The following is a 20,230-nucleotide window of genomic DNA, read 5'->3' as shown; positions in this document are numbered from 1 at the left end:
GGCGGCGGCTCTGCTCCTCTTATCAGTGTCGGATCTGCCCTCCGGCAGGTTTTGGCAGGATGTGGATGCTGAGTGACATTTCAAAGTTGGGGAAGTGCGTAAAATTCGTTAGGAAGAGGTGAAAGATGGAGTCAGTCAGTACCAGAGACCTATTGATGACCTGTGTTGCCCAGCGGAGATCAGACTAGTCTGGAACCTGGGAACCGACCTCCGATCTCATCTTTTTGCCCAGCAGGCCGCAAGTTGCCGGAATGTCGCCTCCAGGCGGGCAACAGAGGAACTGAGGGAGCTGTTGTTGTTGTCGTTTATTGGCTCAACCAAACTTTACATTTTAATTGAATCCCGATATTTGAGCCATGCGCTCACGCTGGTTAACTGGAGAGAGACACATACATGCTGGACACGTGGCTCTACTGAAGATGACACATTCAAAATCCTGTGCCGAGGAGCCATACTCTGAGTGTGTGTGTGTGTGTGTGTGGGGGGGGGGGGGTTAACAAATTGGCTTGTGCCAATATTTGCAGTACCAGTGCTTCCAGCAGAATACCTGGAAGGGAGGTGGTGGTGGTGTGGGGAAGAGAGGGGCTCAACCTTGATGTCACTCGTGTTGTGTGTTCCGACTATCTTGAGGGGCCGAACTCACCAACTCTGCAAACGTATCAATCAGTTTCCCGCTATGAGCAGGAATGTAGGTCAGGTTAAATTTGTGTGTCCACAGCAGTGTGTTCGTGTGCACATGTGTGTGTGTGTGTGTCTGTTTTGTTCTGTGGTCCTGCTGTCAGATCCGCTCTGTTCTTTCATACTAATTAGTAGAAAATGTGTCAGTTCGATACTCCGATGCCTGAGAAATAGTCTGAGACCCGAGATGAAAAGACTTAAGCTGCTGTTGTTGTGTGGTTAGACCTGGACATCTGCGTGGAATATTGTTTCATACAGCACTGGTGAGTGGGTGAGTGTTCCTGTGTGTGTGTGTGTGTGTGTGTGTGTGTGTGTGTGTGTGTGTGTGTGTGTGTGTGTGTGTGAATGTGTGCATGCGTGCGTGCGTGTGTTCTTGTAGAGCAGCGGTGTCAAACTCAAATACCCAGTGGGCCAAAATTCAAAACTGGAACAAAGTCACGGGCCAACATTGATATTTATTGAAAAAAAACTTCCTCCAGCTACAACACGGAACCTTTTGATATGGACCCAAACCAGTTTTAATCAACAACTGAAAATGGAACAAGCAAAGCTTAACACAATACAATATATAATTTATTATTGCACACATGAAAAATCGAAATTTAAATTAAAAAAACACATCACTGGCATTCATTGTTTCTCTTTTAAATTTCAACAGCAATCTTTTGCTATTGTAAGTTGATGTAATGTAAATCTAATGCCTTTTCATCTCTTCTACTTTCTGGCACCTTTGAGTCATTTCCAGGTGTTTGTGCTTGTCTTGGTGTTGCATTTTATTGTGTCATCTGTTGTTGTTCTCCTTGTAATGAACATTGGCTCCACATACAAGACAGACAGGTCCGTCTTTTACATATCTAAACAGATATTCTGCCTCCTACCTGTTTAGAAAGGTCCTATTTTCTGCCTTTCTTTTTACCATTTTTCAGAGAGGTAGTGCGGTGCCAGAATTAGCATTAGCATATAAGGTCGCTATGACTACTTCCTCTTTCTTGGTGGTTGGCAAGCCACAAATTGGTGCATTACCACCACCAACTGATGTGGAGTGTGGATTTTCACACCAAAACACCAGCAGAGAATTCCATTTGTAGGGGATGTATTTGTAGTATTAGCACATGCACTTTAAGCAATAATACCAGCAGGCCAGCTCTAATAGTCAATTGGTATGGCTTCACGGGCCAAATATAATTACATTGCGGGCCAAATTTGGCCCATGGGCCAGAATTTGACACCTATTTTGATTGAGTCCCAAACTACACATTATACTAGCAAAGTGTGGACATTATGACTGGTCTCCACAATTTCAAAGGACTGTTTGAGTTTGAATGTTGATTGAGGTTAGAATTGGATTTAGGTTAGGGTAGGGGGTTATTTAGGATGGGTAGGGTAGCGAGGTATTTAGGATAGTTAGGGTAGCAGGGTATTTAGGATGGTTAGGGTTGGGGAACATGGTAATGTATTATCTTTTCAAAGACCCTACAAAGATATAAATACGAGTGTGTGTGTATGTGTGTGTTTGTTTTGGGAGATCCTACTTTTGTACAGGCAGTAATGGGGTATTTTTAAAATGAACAGCCAACTCTGACAGAGGAGGCAAAGTTCCAGCTCAAGCAGTGTTCAGAGTGGATCTGCAGCTATTGTTACATTTGAAAAAAAAAAAAAAGGATTTCGGGGGAAAAAAGTTTCATGCAAATTACAAGAAAAGATTTGATTGTTTTGCACATCTGAAAAGTTAAATGAGGGCCTTGCTGCAGCACCCCCGCCCCCTTTCCCCGTCTCATCTCCACCACTGTCCCTCTCTTCCATTTGTGGTTAGTCCCACAAGGTCGGAAAGTCATGGTGCCGCAGATAAGAGGTAATTACCTGACAATGACACACTGCACAGAATGAAATTAAAAGTTGGACTCTGATATAAAAATGAGCTTGTGTGGTTCTAAAACAGAAACAGATGCATTCCTTCCCCTAGTGAAGCCGCTCACTGTTGTGGACGCTGAGCATTTGCTTCAACAGGGGGCGGCGACCTCCTGGCATCTGATCCACATTGACGAGACAAGACTGCGGGAGGAACCAGTGCACCACCACCCAGGAGTCCCTGATCCCTCAATTCTTCCTCACTCTTCTTCCACACACAAGCTGCCAGTCTGGGCTTCATCTCCCTGAGTACATGCAGCAAGAGCTCAAGAAAAACACAACTCATCCTCTGCGTATACCTTTTGATCAACTTTTCATCTGGCCGAGCAAGTCAGGGGCTTTATCGGATCTGTACCCCCCCACCACCACCACCAATGAGAAACAATGTGCTCGATTCCATTACACTGCAAATCCAATCTCATGCTTCACGCTCTGCAGAAGAGTAGCAGAAAGAGGGGATGAATGAGATGGCACCAGGGCCGTGTTGACACAAATCCCACAATCCCCCAACATGGGCAGCAGCCACCAGGGGTCACTGGGATAGAAGTGAGGGATTCTGAGCAATTAGCCAGTCAATCAGTGGGTCGATTAGGCCCCATTTAGCTAACAATGCACGTGGTTTTGGAGGGAAGAGTCTGAGGTCGGACTTTCTGTTCATGAATTCCATGGCATGTTTAAACGAAGAGGTCACGCTTGGGAAATCACAAAGCTTCCAGCACCCCATTAGGGAATAATCGCAATTTTGCTGTTTGAAACGTCTTGCATGCGTAATTTCTCCAACGTTAACACCACAGTAGCAAACTTACATTTCTGAACACAATGGAGACACACCTCTCTAATCCATACACCAACCCCCACACCCCCCACCCCCACTGCTGCTGCTGAAGCTCCCAGACATCTGATGAACATCTAAATGAATAATAGATCAAAAGCAGAAATAAAACTTTAATTCATTAAATCTGGTGCAAATGTGTGATCTGTCTGACAGCGGGGCTCCATCAGCTGGAAAATACATCACAAAAAGTCCCCGAAATTGGACTGTTGGTCCTTTCACCAGCTGCTGGGTCCCCTTCACACCTCCCAGAGCCCCTAACACCTCTGCCAACTTCTTCCCCCTCCCCCCTGCTGACACCCTACATAGATTCCAACATGTCACCCATCCCCCCGACGGGACTATCCTTCACTTCTAGCCAGGTGAGGAGAGAGCTGGAGAGGCTCAACCAGAGAAAGGCTGCCGGACCGGACGGCATCAGCCCACGGGTGCTGAAGAACTGCTCCAGGCAGCTGTGTGGAATACTGCAGGACCTGTTCAACCAGAGCCTTCATCTTCAGAGGATCCCAGTGCTTTGGAAGACATCCTGCCTGGTCCCGGTGCCGAAGAAGACCCATCCTGTGGCACCGAGTGATTACAGGCCAATAGCACTGACCTCCCACATTATGAAGGTCATGGAGCGGCTGGTGCTGACACACCTCAGACCTCTGGTGAGCCCCTTTCAAGACCCTCTGCAGTTTGCCTATCAGCCCAAGGTGGGGGTTGATGATGCAGTGATATAATTGCTACAGAGGGCTTACTCCTCCTTGGACAGACTAAACACCACAGTGCGGGTCATGTTCTTTGACTTCTCTTCTGCCTTCAACACCATCCAACCAAGACTGCTGAAGGCTAAGTTGGAGAAGATGCAGATGGATGCTCCCCTTGTTTCTTGGATCGAGGACTACCTGACAGGTCGACCACAGTTTGTGAGACTGAGGAGCTGTGTGTCCGACCCCCTGATGAGCAACACAGGGGCTCCCCAAGGAACTGTGCTGTCCCCCTTTCTGTTCACCACCTACACAGCTGACTTCCAGAGAACCTTCTGCCGCTCAACGCGACCAAGACAAAGGAGATGGTGGTGGATTTCAGTAAAAGCAAGTCCCCACCCTCCCCAGTCTGCATTAGTGGGAAAGATGTGGAAATAGTCCCATCTTACAAGTTCCTGGGTGTTCAGCTGGACAATAAACTGGAGTGGTCCACAAACACCGATGCTGTCTACAAGAAGGCCATGAGCAGACTCTATTTTCTCAGGAGACTCAGGTTCTTCAGTGTTTGCAGCAGGATGCTCCACATGTTCTATCAGTCTGTCATGGCTAGCACCATCTTCTTTGCTGTAGTGTGCAGGGGTGCAGGCATTAAAGCAAAGGATTAAAAATGCAGGGTCTGTTGTTGGCTGTAAACTTGCAAACTTGGACGAGGTGGTGAGGGACAGGATGATGTTGAAATTGCGGACAATCATGGACAATCCCTCCATAACACAGTGGACAAACTGAGAAGCAGCTTCAGCAACAGACTCCTGCAGCCTCGCTGCTCAAAGGAACGGTACAGGAAGTCATTCCTGCCGTCCGCCATTAAACTCTATAATTCATCCAAACCTACTCAACAACAATAATTGTCTAATGTTTATGTTGTAATTTTATTTCTATTATATTCTATATTTATGTATATATGCTTATAATGCTTATAATATATATATATGCTTATAATATATGCTGTATATATGCTTATAACATTCTAATCTTATTTGTATTTATTTATTTTATTTCTATACATTGTAAATACAAAACCTAGACTACAGTTACATTAATCCACGTTAGGCTGCTACTACAATTCAATTTCCCTACGGGGATGAATAAAGTACATCTTGAATCTTGAATCTTACATGGGCATCCAGGCAGGCGCTAATCGCACTGCTGCTGCTGCTAGCATGAATGCTTGAGTGCTTTCCAGCCCACAAATAAAAGAATCTTAACTGTTCTTGTCTTACTGTGTGATCAGAAATAGTTGAAAACAACCCACGTTAGCATCATTTTTGTAGCTTTCCATAGGAACAGAATTAATAAAAGACTTGATTTGTTAAGAAAAAAATTCATGTCCGATGGCTTTAGCTTTAGTAATGAGCACCCCGCTGATGCTTTTAAAGCATTAGAGCCCTGTATAGACTCTTTCATTCCCCTTTGAAATCTTCCTTTTGGGGACATTTTTCTATCTACATGTGGAAAAATGTTCCAACAGTTGCTTTCATCATGTCCAAAAACGCACCTCAAAGATGACAAATTGACTCTAGTGGGTGGTAATAAGATCTGAAAAAAGGCGACGTTCAAAGCTGGAAAAAAACAGGTTTCCCAGAGTGGCTTCAATTCCTTCCAAACAATCAGGTGCCTCCATCTTAGCAACAGTAATGGCTCCATCCGTGTGATCATTCTGGACAGACTCATACTTGGACAGTTAAGTCTTCTTTGATGATAAAAAAAATAACACCCCACCCCCCCTCCTTCTCCTTCGCTTTGCCCGATCCAACTTTGAATTCAAAACCTCCTCGGCTGGAGAGCCGATAATTGAAACTAATAAACTTGTCTAAAGCACGACACAAACAATTACCCACGCTCCCCCACGCCGTGTGTGTGTGCATGTGTGCAAATATGATGGATGTCTGCAAAAGCAGAGTAGCCTTTTTTCCTTAATAACTTCCTGTTCTTGTTCATGACTAGCATCTCCATAGTTGAAAACAATAATAAACCATTTTATCAGTTAATGAAAGTGTGTGTTGTTGCCATGTAGTTGTAAACATGTTTTTTAATCCCTTTAATGAGCCTCTTTGGGGAATTCTACTCAAAAAAAACTTCCAAGACAGCAGCTTTTCTTTCAAATCTGATTAATTTAGTTGGTGTGCAATGAGAGGTTTTTGGTTGCCTTTGAGGCCCCGAGGAGCATCAGTCAATTAAAGATGGGGAAAATCTGAAAACAGGAACGTAGCATGGCGAGGAGGCCAATGCTGATTGGCCTCATGCACCTGCGTCAAAGTTCATGCAAATATATATTCTGCTGAGTCAGAGGTGGAGCTACACAGAAAGTCACGCACACCTCTGTGTGTGTGTGTGTGTGTGTGTGTGGGTGGGTGGGTGGGTGGGTGTGAGTGTGGGTGTGTGTGTGTGTGTGTGTGTGTGTAGTCAGCTACCCACTGCTGAAGATGCATTCAGGGAACACTTCACCGTCTCGCACAAATGCTGAAGAAAACAAATCGATTTTGGAGAAATGAAAGACTTCTTCCTGTTTGCTGTGGGTGAAGGTTGATGAACAAATATCGGTCTAGTCTCAAACTACTGGGAGAACTGGAACACAGATGACTTGTTCAGTTTAATCTGGGATGGAAAAACTCCACCAGGCATGATTTGAAAAGAGTAAAATGTGCCTCAGACAGTGGGCTTATTTTCTCCAGCGAATTACACGCAGACTGTAAAAAAGTAGCCAAACCCAGAGGTGAGAGTGAAGATAGAAGACTCTCCCAGCTCTAAGAGTCCATATACATGAGATTTGGCCCATTATTCCATTCATAATCACATGTTAACCTCATTAAACCTTAAATACACAATTAGCTACGGATACATTTTACCCATTAAATTCTCATTCGGCAGAGTCACCAGTGATCAAAATAACATTTAATAATAACCTTAATAATCAGTGTAACAGCGTTTAAAAGTTAGGATAAGAAAGGAATCAGCAGGATTACAAAACTAAGAGGGCAATGTTGAAAAGAAGACACCTGTCCACTCACCTTTAGTCATCAACCTTGACGTGGAGGCAACCAGAAAGACCTAACCAGTGGACCTGATTCGTATGTGAGGTCAGAAACCCATGTGGGGTCAGAGCACTTCTTTAAAAGTAATGAGTAACATGCAGCCTGTGGCAAAATAATTGTCCTGTGTGTGGTTAACCTCTCCCACTAATTAATCCACAGCAATTCCCAAAGTGACCTGTGACCAGCAGTGATTACTCCAAGACTGCATGGGAAGATGTCCAACGTGCGCTGTTGTGCTAATGCATTAGAACACATTTGTCTTGAAGACGAGTTGTTCCCATACATTCATTGATTACCTCGAAACTCAATGGTCAATGCACAAATGCCAAAATTTTGTCCCACCCCTAGATGCTCGGTGTCTTCAGGGGTGAATAGAGTGGTGGGCTGGGCTCGGACGGCCTGGGCGCTGGGCTTCCATGTGGTAAGGACCAGTCAAAAGGCTGGCTGCCTTTTTGATGGTTAAATTTGAGCCACACACAGACAGCGGAGCATTTTCCACTACAAGTTAAGTCCCTTCTTTGAACTGCCTTCAAATTTCCTCCTCCTTAACTCAGGAAAAACTGAGGTCATGGTGTTTGGTCCTGAACCTCTCAGGGATAGATTAGATCACATGATCACTCTAGATGGTATCTCATTAACATCTAGTTTCTCTGTGAGGAATCTAGGAGTAACTTTTGATCAAAATCTCTCCTTCAACTCACACATTAAATTAGTCTCTAGAAGTGCCTTTTTTCACCTGAGGAACATCACAAAGATTAGGAAACTACTGTGTAGATTCTCAATCATCCAGGTCATTGTATCCAAGGTAGTTTTCTCTGTCAACTGGACTGGGTTTCTTCTCTTGAAGACGTTTCCCGTTCTATCCAGAAGGCTTCTTCAGTTCTGAAATTGCTGGGGAGAGAGCTTGAAAATATAAAGCCCCCGTGGACCATTTGCATGCTAATGATCTGGGTGGTCACCTGAGAGTCGTTAGCAGGGACGTTGGTCGGGTCGTTCACCTAGTTTCTGTTGAGGCACTCCCCTTTGTCTGCTGGATCACATGGTGGTGAGTCACTGGGTCTCCTGGAATGGTGTGAATGTTTGTTTTGCTGTTGGAAGGAATGGAGGACTGCATTGTATGTGGGTGATAGGAAGTGCCTCAGGCCACCACCTCTGTTTAAGGAAGGTTTTTCCAATTTGACATGGATAGCTTCCTTGACCCCCCTTTCAAACCAGTGGTCTTCTCTGGCCAGTATCCTTACTTGGCTGTCCTCGAAGGAGTGCCCACTCTCCTTTAAGTGTAAGTAGACTGCTGAATCTTGACCCAAAGAGGTGGCGCGTCCGTGTTGTGCCATTCTTCTGTGGAGAGGTTGTTTGGTTTCCCCAATGTACAGTTCCTTGCATTTCTCCTGGCACTGTATAGCATAAACAACATTACTTTGTTTGGGTCTTGGTGTCTTGTCCTTTGGGTGTACTAACCTCTGTCTGAGAGTGTTGCTGGGTTTGAAATGAACCGGTATGTCGTGTTTCTGGAGGATCCTCCTAAACATCTCAGAGACTCCGGACAGGTAGGGGATGGAAACGCTGCGGCGTTTGTTTCTCTCCTCCTCTCCTTTGTTGGGGTCTCGCTTTCTTGAGGTTTTGGTGAAGGCCCAGTCTGGGTAGCCACATGTTTTGAGAGCTGTCTTAATGTGGTCCTGTTCCTTCTTTCTGCCTTGGGATGTGGTGCGTATTTCTCTGGCAGGTGTTGGAGAGTTCTGATCACTCCCAACTTGTGTTCCAGTGGGTGGTGAGAGTCAAACTGAAGGTACTGGTCGGTGTGTATAGGTTTTCTGTAGACTTCGATGGTGAGATTTCTGTCCTCAGTGATCTTGACTGCGCAGTCCAGAAAGGCCAGACTGTTTCCTTTCGTATCTTCCCGGGTGAATTTTACATACTGGTCTGTTTTGTTGAGGTGATCGGAGAACGCGTGTTTGTGTTTGTGTTTGAATTTTGACCCAGGTGTCATCCACATACCTGAACCAGTGGCTTGGCGCAGTTCCTGTGAAGGATGTCAGGGCCTGGGATTCCACCTTCTCCATGTATAGATTGGCAACTATGGGGGATACTGGTGAGCCCATGGCACAGCCATGTTTCTGCCTGTAGAAGCCTTCTCTGTATTGGAAATAGGTGGTGTTCAAACACAAGTCCAGCATGGTGCAGATTTGGGCCGGTGTTAAGGTTGTTCTTTCTGGAAGATTCTTGTCCAATAGAAGGTGCTTGTGGATGGTGTCTATGGCGCTGGCGGTGGGGATGCACGTGAAGAGTGACGTGACACTATAAAGACTATGGTATCTTATGATGTCACGTGTATTTTGTGTGTGTTTCTGTGCTCTGTGCCCGTCCTCTCCTCTCCTGTCCTGTCCTGTCCTGTCCTCTCCTCTCCTCTCCTCTCCTCTCTCTCCTCTCCTCTCCTCTCCTCTCCTCTCCTCTCCTCTCCTCTCCTCTCCTCTCCTCTCCCTTTACCCAGCCGGCCATCAGCAGGAGGGTCCCCCTACATGAGCCTGGTCCTGCTCAAGGTTTCTTCATGTTAAAGGGGAGTTTTTCCTTGCCACTGTTGCTTGTCTGGGGTTAGGCCCTGGGATTCTGGAAAGCCTTGAAACAATTTTAATTGTAAAAGACGCTATATAAATAAAGATTGATTTGATTTGATTGATTCGCATCTGGTAAGACAAGAGACAAACTGTATCCAAACAGCTCACTGTCCAGACTGTGGTCACCTCACTAAGAGAAAAAAGGGAAATTATTTTTTTAAAAGACATATTCTTCATCCATCAAACACAAGCAAGAAGGGAGGACAAAGACAAATACAGGCAGCAGGAACCTGGGCCAGAACTGAGAATAATGAGCCTCTCCACAGATCCCGGTGGTAAATTCAATCATCTCATATGCACCATTTATTCACTAAATTTGGCCTCCAAAATACTCTGTCATCCTCAACCTCCACCTCTCCCCGGACTGAAAAAGCATTAATGGGTAAACGTCCGTTACGATATGTTCCGACAAACTTTAATCAGTGTGGAACAAAAACAGACAGTCTGTCATCATTACGTGGGAGTTTGTTATGCTAGCGCTATTGTAGCAGTTGCTTCGCTAATATAACGGGCTAAAGTGTGTTAAAGAATCAGGTTCTGGGCCTCTAGAACCATTCAATTACTTTGATTGACAATGGTCACATTACACTTAGCTTTAAAGCAGATTAAAATTAGTAAAATTTGTTAATTTAGATGTGCAGTGTACAAATAATCACTGTTGTATTGTTTGTATCCACAAAATCCTATTTTTTAAGGTTGAGATCCAAAAACAGCCTTTGGTTAAAATAGGATGAGCTATTTCTTCTTCTACGCCCCCCCTGAGTAACTCTGCCCCTCTTCCTCCCTCCTTAAGGGTGGCCCTGAGTGTAATGCTTAACATCCCTCATCTTTTTTCATGCTACCAAGCTGGTGAAAAAGCAGTTCTCGAGCGTGTTGGTTCATAAACCAAATTGCAGTTCTGACCAGGTGATGGATTAAACTCGAAGGCGTCGCCAAAAGGTCCCGGGGGAAACATGAATGTCTGCACGCAGTCTAATGGCAATCCGTCTAAAAGTTGTTTAACTTTTTGTGAATAGAACCATCACTGTGCTACGAGTGCTAGTAGAGCTGAAGACAACAGTTGTTGGCAGGATTGATTAGAATCAATAGAGGACAGAGAGTTCTGACACTTGTTGCTCATCAGAGTACGGCACTACATAAAAATATAGCAAAGTCATTTGGATTCATGGATTTCTTAAATTCAAGGATTTATAAATATTTAAAGCCAATTCCATCAAAATCTAAGCATCTGAGCTGAGTGGGCAAGAGAGCAACCAACATTATCACACTGCCAGCATTGCGATCAAGACGGAAGGCCGCGCAGTTCTATCCCCGCCAGAGCTGTGGTCTTCACATCCGCAGACATACATCCTCCGACAGTCACAATGGTCTCCTCCTGCCAAGCGTGGCAGTTTTCGGAGCCCTCCACACAGGCCGGGTTGGAGCTGTTCAGAAGGCAGCAGCGATGCTGAGTGAGCCTGAAAAATCGCCTGGCTCCGACCCCACTGCAGCGGGGGGATGGCCCATTGAGCCGGCAGGTACGCCACCGAGGGTGAGGAATGATTGCGGCCTTTCACAGCTCAGTGGCATCCCGTGCTGCGACCACTCTTTCATTTAGAAACAGCTTCTTCCCCACTGCTGTCTCCCTGCTGAACTCCGACCCCTCTCACTTTACCTCCCTTCAGGTGCAATAACCCCATCTGGACTGATTGATTGTACATTCACGCTATTTGCACTGATTATATCTGTTACAATAATTGCACTATTTACATCTATTGTTTGTACTATTTACATCTGTTATTTGCACTATTTACATCTGTTATTTGCACTATGATATTATGGCAAGTAAATCGTACATGTATTGTCAGTCTTGTTTCGCCCACATATTTTTTATCATTGTATGACATTATTGACCCTGATGTCATCTGGGTGAGCTGTCAAAAGCAAAAATCCTAACAAAGAAAAACAACAAGGAGGAAGGAGGTAAATGGAAGGAGCTCAGGCGGTGTCATATTCTAAGAGAGCATGATTGCCTACAGCTCCATGAAGAGTGCAGTTTGGCCCATGTGACATTTTTTGATTCAGATCAGTTCAAGTTGTATCTGGTTGCCATGTTTGTGGTTTGTGTGTTTGTGTAAGTGGCGATGGATGCGATGGACAAGAACAGAAGCAGCAACCTCGGCTAATGCTCCTCTTCTGCTGGGTCACATCCTGGTCTAGCTTTAACCAATCAGCACTGAGTAAACCTCTTGCCCCACCCATGATTTTTTCTGGGCTAATCTTAGTGCCTGCCCTAGAGAAGGGACTTGGCTAGTCCCTGGTAAAAATTCCTCTAAATAGCCCTTCGGGGAAGTTTCACGCAGTGGAGACACACACAAATGACCTCGGTCCTGTAAAATTACCCTGAAGTTCCTGCAGTGGAAACTGGCCTCATATCCATCCATCACCATCCATCAGTGTGACAGCTTTTTCAAAGACACCCGTGCCGCTCGACGGAGCCCTCGCTGAAGCCTCGCCCTGAAGTCTAGTTGAAAGCTCTGCAGGTTGTGTTGTTCGCCTGAGTGTCCCTTATTCAGGAGAGAAAAGTGTGTTGAGCAGTGAGGAAAATTCAGAGATCATTGTACCTTGCTGGAACACACACTCCAATTTGTGCCGCTGCAGCTGTGCTCAGCTCACAAAAAATAGATCTTCAAACTAAGACACATTAAATTCCGCAGCGTTCATGACTCAGAAAAGAGATGCAACTGTGAATTTTGTAAAACAAAAAGTTAATATATAAACAGTTAATATAATCAAGTGGATAATAACAAAGACCCTTTGCTTGTCCATTGACACTGATGTTAATGCACAAGAATATAACATTTAGGTCGCCTGTATGCATAAGCTGTTTATTCAGGTTGTTGATTGCCCCCTAGCGGCCAACTGAGGTATAACAGTAATCCTCTTCCTCCCTGTTCATCTCAGAAACTGCTTAAAAATCATTCTGATTTACTGGACTTTTCCCTGAACAGCAGACAGGAATTTACATACTTCATGATTTTATACCATATATTTATTATGAAATACTCTCTCTCTCTCTCACACACACACACACGCGCACACACACACATATACACGCGCGCACACACACACAGGGTGCACTTTCTCTTGTTTAGAAATCTAAAAATGATGGTTTAAATTATGTTTTGCTGATTCCATGTTTGCCTGAACTCCGACAACACTTGAGCCAGATAATAGATTAAGTGAGAACGTTGTCTTGTTATTGTGCTTGAGCTTCATCACTGGCACCTTCGTCCATTATATTTTGCACGTGGAGGTGCGTTTATGAAAGACCTTTGCTGTTTCACACGTCCACCTGTATATGCGGATTGATGAAGGGCTGAATGTTTTTCTGGGTGTTGATGTCTGACCTCTGACCTTCCAGACCCTTAACTCTCATTGGCCCGAACTAATTTCAACCACGTGTGTATCCAACTTCGGGCTTTTCTGGTTCCCTCCACCTGCAGGACAGCTGTGCGCCGCTGCCACGTCTCTGCGCGCTGCCGGAGCCAAAGTGGGGGCGCACTCCTCAGACATCGGAGCTCCCCGCGCAGCCGTGACTACGGACACACCGTCCGTCTCCACTTCACGTACTGAGTTTAGTTAATGAACTGCCCCTTTTGCCCCCTTCGCTTTGACTCACGGCGACGTCGAGGCTTTGACCCGCCTCCCCGAGCGCGGAGGCGCATTGTCTGCGGCGCAGCGCGACAGTGCGGTGTCCGATTACAAGCCGTGCGCTGAGGAGGCATCGGCACACAGCGCCTGGCTTTGGAAATAGCACAGAGGACTCCGGAGGGACCGGAGAACCTGAAGGAATCTCGACAGGGATAAGGTTATCCCGGCTCGTCCTTCCAAAGTGAGGATCTATCACCTCGAGGTCATTTATTTTTATTTTCTTTTGATTTGTCTCTTTACATCATTCTTCTCACCGGCCAAGACACGCAGCGTCTCCCTCTGCTAGATGAACGGGAGTTGTGCACCTCACTCGGTAAGACCCAACAGAACCTCTGTCACGTTTCAGAAAGGACTCCGCTTTAACGTAAAAATCCTGCCAGTATAATTGAAATGAAAATAAATCAGTTTGAGAAGTTTTGCATTTCTTCTCTACGGCGTCCGACCGCTGGGTGGCGCTGGCAGCGTGCAGCCACCATTAGATTTAAGAGCGTTTCTGTGTCTTTTTCATCTCTTACAGTGTCTCTTTGGTTCTGGTTTTATAGAGAGTAACTCCAGTTGTGTCTTTATTGCAGCGGGAGGTTATTTTAAAGCTCATTTAAGGAGCGTCCAGGGAGGATGTTCAGATTGAGTCTGCTGTCCCTGTCCATCATCTGTCATCTGTCGTCTTTGCGTTCTACAAATGCACAGATTTGTTCACGTCTTTGAATGCACCTTTTGCTCACTGTAATTTATAGTTTTGATATTATTTTTTAAAGTTGGTCTTTGCATCATTTGTTTACACAAACACAGACTGAAGTGACATCACAACTTCTATAGGTCTATAATCCAAATTACTATCCAACCTTCTCAGACTTGAGCAGGTAGAAGCAGATGAACTGATTCATCTTCAACAAGCTGAAGTTCAGTCGAAATAGATGTTGCTGTTTGTCCACCGCCTTTTCCATTTCACTGGTAGTTATGCGGCTCCTTGGATGTTTTGGAGCTTTGAACACATTCCCCCTGATCTAATGCTGCAGCCTTAAATGTTAAGTTTTCGAGTTTTGTAGCTTCCCCACAGACACTGTGAGGAGCACTGGGTTTGGATTCCAGCTCCACCTTCCTCGGCTCTGTAAAGAGCGTGATTGAGCACGGGCGCTGACACAGAAAACGAGCAATTAATCCCAGCCCTGGGGGACGCCGATGTGAAAATGACCCCATTGGGGCCATGTGGTCGCCACAGAAACTGCATGAATGGCGAGCCCATTGTCGTTGACCTTTGTGATTCAGCTTCTCATCAAGGGGGGTTCAAGTCCTGTCAGGGGTGAAAGTGAAAGGTATTATGATGCGTGTGTAAACCAAACAACCATTACCCTCTGGCCCCATGCTGCTCTTTGGGGCTCGTTTGGTTACTTATTTATCGGACAGCAGCAGGACGGCGCTTGAGACGCTCTGTCCTTGTACAAGCGGCCTCACTATGGAGCTGTTTGTTGGCTGTGGATTATAGCACACAGCCCCCTAAATTTAAGCCTTATCAACGCATGATTTATTGTGACTAAACTTGGATTCTTGAACAATAGTTGAAGTGGTCCCTGTCCTCCCCATCGGGTTTCGTCTTTTTGCCGTCGCATACTATTTATACATGGCATCCACTCTGCGGCTGCTCCGGAGAGCTATCCCACATGCAGGAGGAGGCAGACGCCAAATATTTAGTACCAATTTTAGCTCTTATTTGTGTCCGCAGCAGATTCATCTCTGGTCTCTCTCTGCATAACAAAGAAAGAAAATCACTGTGGTGAATATAAACTCTATGTGGTTGGTTGGTGTGGTGTTGCCATGGCTCCCAAAAGTTTCCCGCAGGGCCGATTCAGTCACAGAAAATGTGAAATATTTGTGATCAGACAGAGGTTGTTGTCTGTGTAGCCCAGGTGAGCAGAGCCACATATTTGTCTACGTTGAATTCAGACTGATGAGTTTCTGTCAAGGTCCTGGGAAGTTCTTATGTGCTCTTCATCACTTAGCAAACATTGGATCCTGGAACGCTGCACAGTTGGACATGAGAAGTGACTCAAAAAATCTCCGTTTAGCGACAGAGCTCTGCTTCAACCAGGCAGGGTGATGATTGGGCTGCCAACAGCTCAGGACCAGGGCAGCCAAATATAAATAAATAGTGTTTCCTAGCAAAGCATGAGCACTGCTGCTGCTTCTGCTGTTCAGATCTAAGCCTGGGTGTCTGCAGTGTCTGAGTGAAACATCCAGCTTCCTGTCCACACGTCAAAGGGAATTAGCACTGCCGACGCAGCCGTCACTCTCTGCTACCGCTATGCCACATTAGCGCCATCCTCGCTCATGGCTGCGACCTCAAAGTCCACTTGGATAGCACAGGGAGGTGTCTTTCAACCACACTGAGAACGGGGAGATTCTATTTGGGTCACGATTAAGTAATCCCCAAAGCCTCTTTTCAAGCCGAGAAGCAGTTTGCAAGGTTGGAGCGGGATGGGTCCAAAGTTGTGCGGCAACAGGAGATGTGATTATTGTAAACTCATTTTAGGTTGGAGACCGTTGCACCGTGGTGAGGAGCAGAGAGTTGTGAAGGAAGAGGTGGAAGAGGTGGAAGGGAAATCATGGATTACTCTTCCGTCTGCATAAATGCTTGTTTTTCTACAAGTTTTCTTCAAGATTTAAACTTAATCCTTGACTGGAGGGGGCGAATTCATAACATGTTGTTCTCGGAATCATCCAAATGTGCCTCAAAAATGGGGAGGAAAAAAAAGCAGCCTGGTCTCAGACGCTCCTTTTTTCCTCTTTGTTGGTCTTTGTTTATTGACAGACTGAACTCCTTAGGGCCTTTTGACGGATGAAAGGAGTTGTGAGTTGTCACATATACAGGGACACCCCTCACACCCACCAGAGGCTGTCACCCGGCAGTATTTGTCTGTAAGACGAATGTCTTTGAGGCATGAATGAGAGGATCATTTGACGGCGGCGCTCTGCTCGTATTTTTCTCTGTTATACGAGCTTCCCCTCCTTCAAGGTGAGAGCAAAGTGTGAACAGCCTCCCACGAGGCTCCGTCGCATCGCTCTTAGCTAAATTAGCAGCCAGCTTTACTGAAGCTGAGCTTTTCACGATGTTTGTGTTTATTCTATGGTCTTTTGCATCAACAGGGCTGAAGCTCAGGTGTGCCGCTCATTAGAGGTTTTTCTTACTCCTCGCAGGACGTTTATCTGCGTCTCATCATCCTGCGATAAAACACTATTTTGCTGTGATGGGTTAAGAACTTCACACAGCCAAAAAAGTGTAATTTGATCAGTGAGAGGATATAAATTCAGAAAATCCTTTAATCCTGAGCAAATGAAAACATTTATCTCTGCTTTGAAATCATTACAGAGCCATAATCAGAGCAATATCCTAGACAGAATCATTTCACGTCGCAGGCAGGAGGAGACAGTACAGTGCACTGCCTTCTTTTTTATCCTCATGACAAAATTAGAGATAGCATCTAACAGATAAGGCATCGCGCATGTGGTAGCTGGGCCATGCAGGAAAATGGAAAGGGAGGAAGACGTAGTGAAGGAGATCAGGCGGGAGATATGGAGAGGGAAATGGGATCTTGAACGGCGGAGGTAAAGAGATAAGAACTTAAGTTTGGGAGACAAAGCAAGTGAGGCGGCTGTTTTTCATGTTGAAAAGGGAAAGGGCAGGACTGAGATCACCAGGAATTCTGCAGAGACAGCGCAGGTGGTAAAAGGATTGATGAGTAGACGGGCAGGATCCTGGAACTGTTTCATATACAAGTTCTGAGGTGGCGGTCTGGTTGGTCCTCTGGATGCATCTGTCAGATTCATCCGTCAAAGCTGGAGGTCCTCAGAGACAAGACAGGGAGACAGGCAGCTGGGGCAGCACAACAAAGAAAAAAGGAAGCGGCAAGATGAGGGAGGCATCACAGAGGGGCGCTGTCAGGAGGAGAGAAGGGAAAGAAAACAGAAGAGGGATGAAAAACTGAAGGGATGTCATTCTGCCCACATGGGAATTGAAGACGGACTTTGTCTCCGTCTTGTTTTCTCCGTTTAGGTGCTAAAATCCATCTCTGAAGAGCGTCAACGCATCGGCAAAGCACACACCTCGTCTCTTTCAATTACCATTGGCTCTACAGGCCCTGGTTTGTCTCTCGGGCTGCACGCGGCAGCATAATGGAACTGAAGTGGGGATATTCTTTTTAATGTTGGCTTTCTAAACCCACTGTCCAGCTCCACCTACAAAAATAGAAAACTTATTGAAACAACATAAAAGGACAAATTTAAGGAATCAAAAAAACCATCTTTTTTTTGCACTTTTTGAAAAAAGAAAAAGAAGTCCACTTTAACTGATAAATACATGAGGTACAGTACCCATAAGCCCAGGTCAGATGCTACACTGCCTTGGTCCTGGGGCCTGGAGGGCGTATGACCTGGCAGAACGTAACAAACCACATATTATCCTTTCCCTGAACAGCATGTTGAGTAAGCCATCAAGGTGATTGAAGGCTCCTGCCGCACAGCCCCCACTTTGTCGACTTGGTGCTGACGTGACTACCACTCGTCTGGAAAGAACGTAGTCTGTCCATGTACACAAACAAGAACACGGCATCCTGGGATATTCTGTTATGGAACATTAAGTCTATTAAAAGTCTAGCCGGGCTCCAGCGATAAGGATATCTGTTGCTAAAAGACACTGGGGTAATTCTAGAACAAATTGCCTGGAGGGTCCGTTATTCTTTATTCTTAACAGTGTTGGCTAGTTAATACAGCAGTCTGATTATGCCATTCATGAAACTAGAGAGTGTTTCTTTTCTCCAGCATTGCCTCTATTGGTAATGGATTCCCATGAGGAGTGTGTTGCGTTCAGGAGCTGACATGATGCCTGCGCTGCTAACCCCTAACCCTAACCCCCATTGGGAGTTCAGTCGATTCTTCCAAGATTCTCGGGGATGAAGTACATCGTGTCTTCCACTGCTGCCTCCTGTGTGAAGCATTGTTTACTAGAAGAGTTTAAAACACGTAACCCTACATAACCCGGAGACAAGTCAGGCGACTCCACTAAATAAAGTTTCAAAAATTAGCAAAGAGGGGGTGATAAGCCAGTGTAAATATGGAGGTTGTGAGTGCTGAGGCCTGTTTTGTGGGCAGGTGCAAGCATTGGTTCCACAGGAGGTCAGCGGGGGTAATGGAATGGAAAAGCTCTGGTTTCACTTTCTCAAGTGCTGCTTGACCTCAGCGTGACCAGACCACAGCCCCAAATCTCCTGCGCAGCTTTTTAAAGAGTTAATGCAATTTATTTGTGTGCTGGGAACAATGTCAGTGCTCAAGGGTTTCGGTTTCACGGATTCATCCGCTCAGTCTCTAGTTTTCAGTGGAGGATCAAAGCAACAAGTTAAATGATCATCCAAACCTCAAATCAAATAAATAAACTGGACTCTGGCCTTAGATTGAATAGAACTGCAGCCCTGTGAGGACCTGAGGGGGGAGAAGATGTGAGAAATTAACATGTGTGATGTTTCTTGGAGTTTGTTCCCTCCAGCCTTGCCTCTCCAAAGTGGTGGTCATGTGACCACCTGTCATGCAAATGCAGAGCAGTAGAAGAACACACTGAATGAATATATCTGTAGGTTTCCTCTGAGATTGATATGATCTTTTGATTGGATGAGCAGCATTGCCCAATGTCCTATCCATAGGCCATAAGCAGCCATTGTTGCTAAAAAGTAGAATAGCTTTCCTTGATGAATAATCAGATGCAAAGAAGACATAAAACATGACAATGCCGCTGTTTTTCCATCTCTGGAAGAGCGCTCTTGGACAGGCGCAGCGAGGCAGCAGAAACTCCTACACACAGGATGGATTTCCTCTGGACTTGCCTCACCGCAGCACTTTGTTGCAGCGCTCTTGTTGTCATTAAAAATAGACCTCTGCCCTTTCTGAAGCGCAGGCACTGTGGCATCCTGATATATTCTGTGCTCCATCCTGTTCCCAAAAGGCCTTCTGGGCAGAAAGAGCGTTCCCTCCTCAGCAACAGTTAAGGGCAAAAGGGGACTCTTTCCTGCAGGGCAGACACATTTTTATTAACTTCAGAAAAAGGCATAGAACGGAGTCATGGAATGCGATGCGGCGAGGAAACTGTTGCGAGCTTCTGATGCTTGGGAGGAAATGGCGCAAGTTAAGAGTTTTTATTCTTCCTGTCTCAAAGTGACCCCCTCATGATTTCCGCAGACAAAACTAAATTCATCCTCGGGGATAAATAACCTTTTTTTGTGCAGCCACGGCAAGTGTGAGGACGGGGTCGACGCTTTACGGGTGATTTTGGGAGATAATCTTTCCAAAACAACAGCAGCCTTCCCCGCTGGGCTGCAACAGACACAGCTAAAGCTACCACACGCACAATGACCCCGTTTACCTTCTCATGTCTTTCAATATATTTCTCATTGGCGTGGACATGTGCCTGTAGGCAGGTCGTGTTTTTTAAGCTAAAGCAGTTATTAATGGCAGGTTAAACCCGCGTCAGACCCTCTTCTTCACTTTCACTGTGATCGAAGGGGCCAGATGACCGATTTAACTCTGGATCCATGGGTAGCCGGCAAAGGAAGCTAATTGCATGTTAAATTTACTTGGGTTACTGGTAGCAAAATGCACTTAAAGAAACATTGCTGTGAATCGCTGTCATTTTTTCCTCAGTGGAGGGCTGTAAATTAGCTGCATGTTCTCTCATGCAAAATTTGC

At 45.5% G+C, this 20,230-nt stretch overlaps 1 protein-coding gene across 13 annotated transcripts in view; it reads left to right on the top strand.

Moving 5' to 3' along the window:
- Window positions 1-13,305: 13,305 nt before the first annotated feature.
- Window positions 13,306-20,230, top strand: part of sema5a (sema domain, seven thrombospondin repeats (type 1 and type 1-like), transmembrane domain (TM) and short cytoplasmic domain, (semaphorin) 5A) — a 91,560-nt gene continuing 84,635 nt past the window's right edge. For 4 of the 13 annotated variants that reach the window (XR_008946831.1, XR_008946829.1, XR_008946830.1 and 1 more), the window contains exon 1: window positions 13,307-13,817. The gene's annotated coding sequence lies outside the window, so the exon portion shown is untranslated. Of the gene's footprint in view, window positions 13,818-20,230 lie in introns of all 13 variants that reach the window. The other 9 variants (XM_057012820.1, XM_057012817.1, XM_057012816.1 and 6 more) reach the window with 6 other exon arrangements.

This window comes from Takifugu flavidus, chromosome 17 (genome assembly GCF_003711565.1).
Source record: "Takifugu flavidus isolate HTHZ2018 chromosome 17, ASM371156v2, whole genome shotgun sequence".
NCBI classification, from domain to species: Eukaryota; Metazoa; Chordata; class Actinopteri; order Tetraodontiformes; family Tetraodontidae; genus Takifugu; species Takifugu flavidus.
The sequence above is the reverse complement of the archived record's forward strand: the minus strand, read 5'-3'. Positions and strand labels throughout refer to the sequence as shown.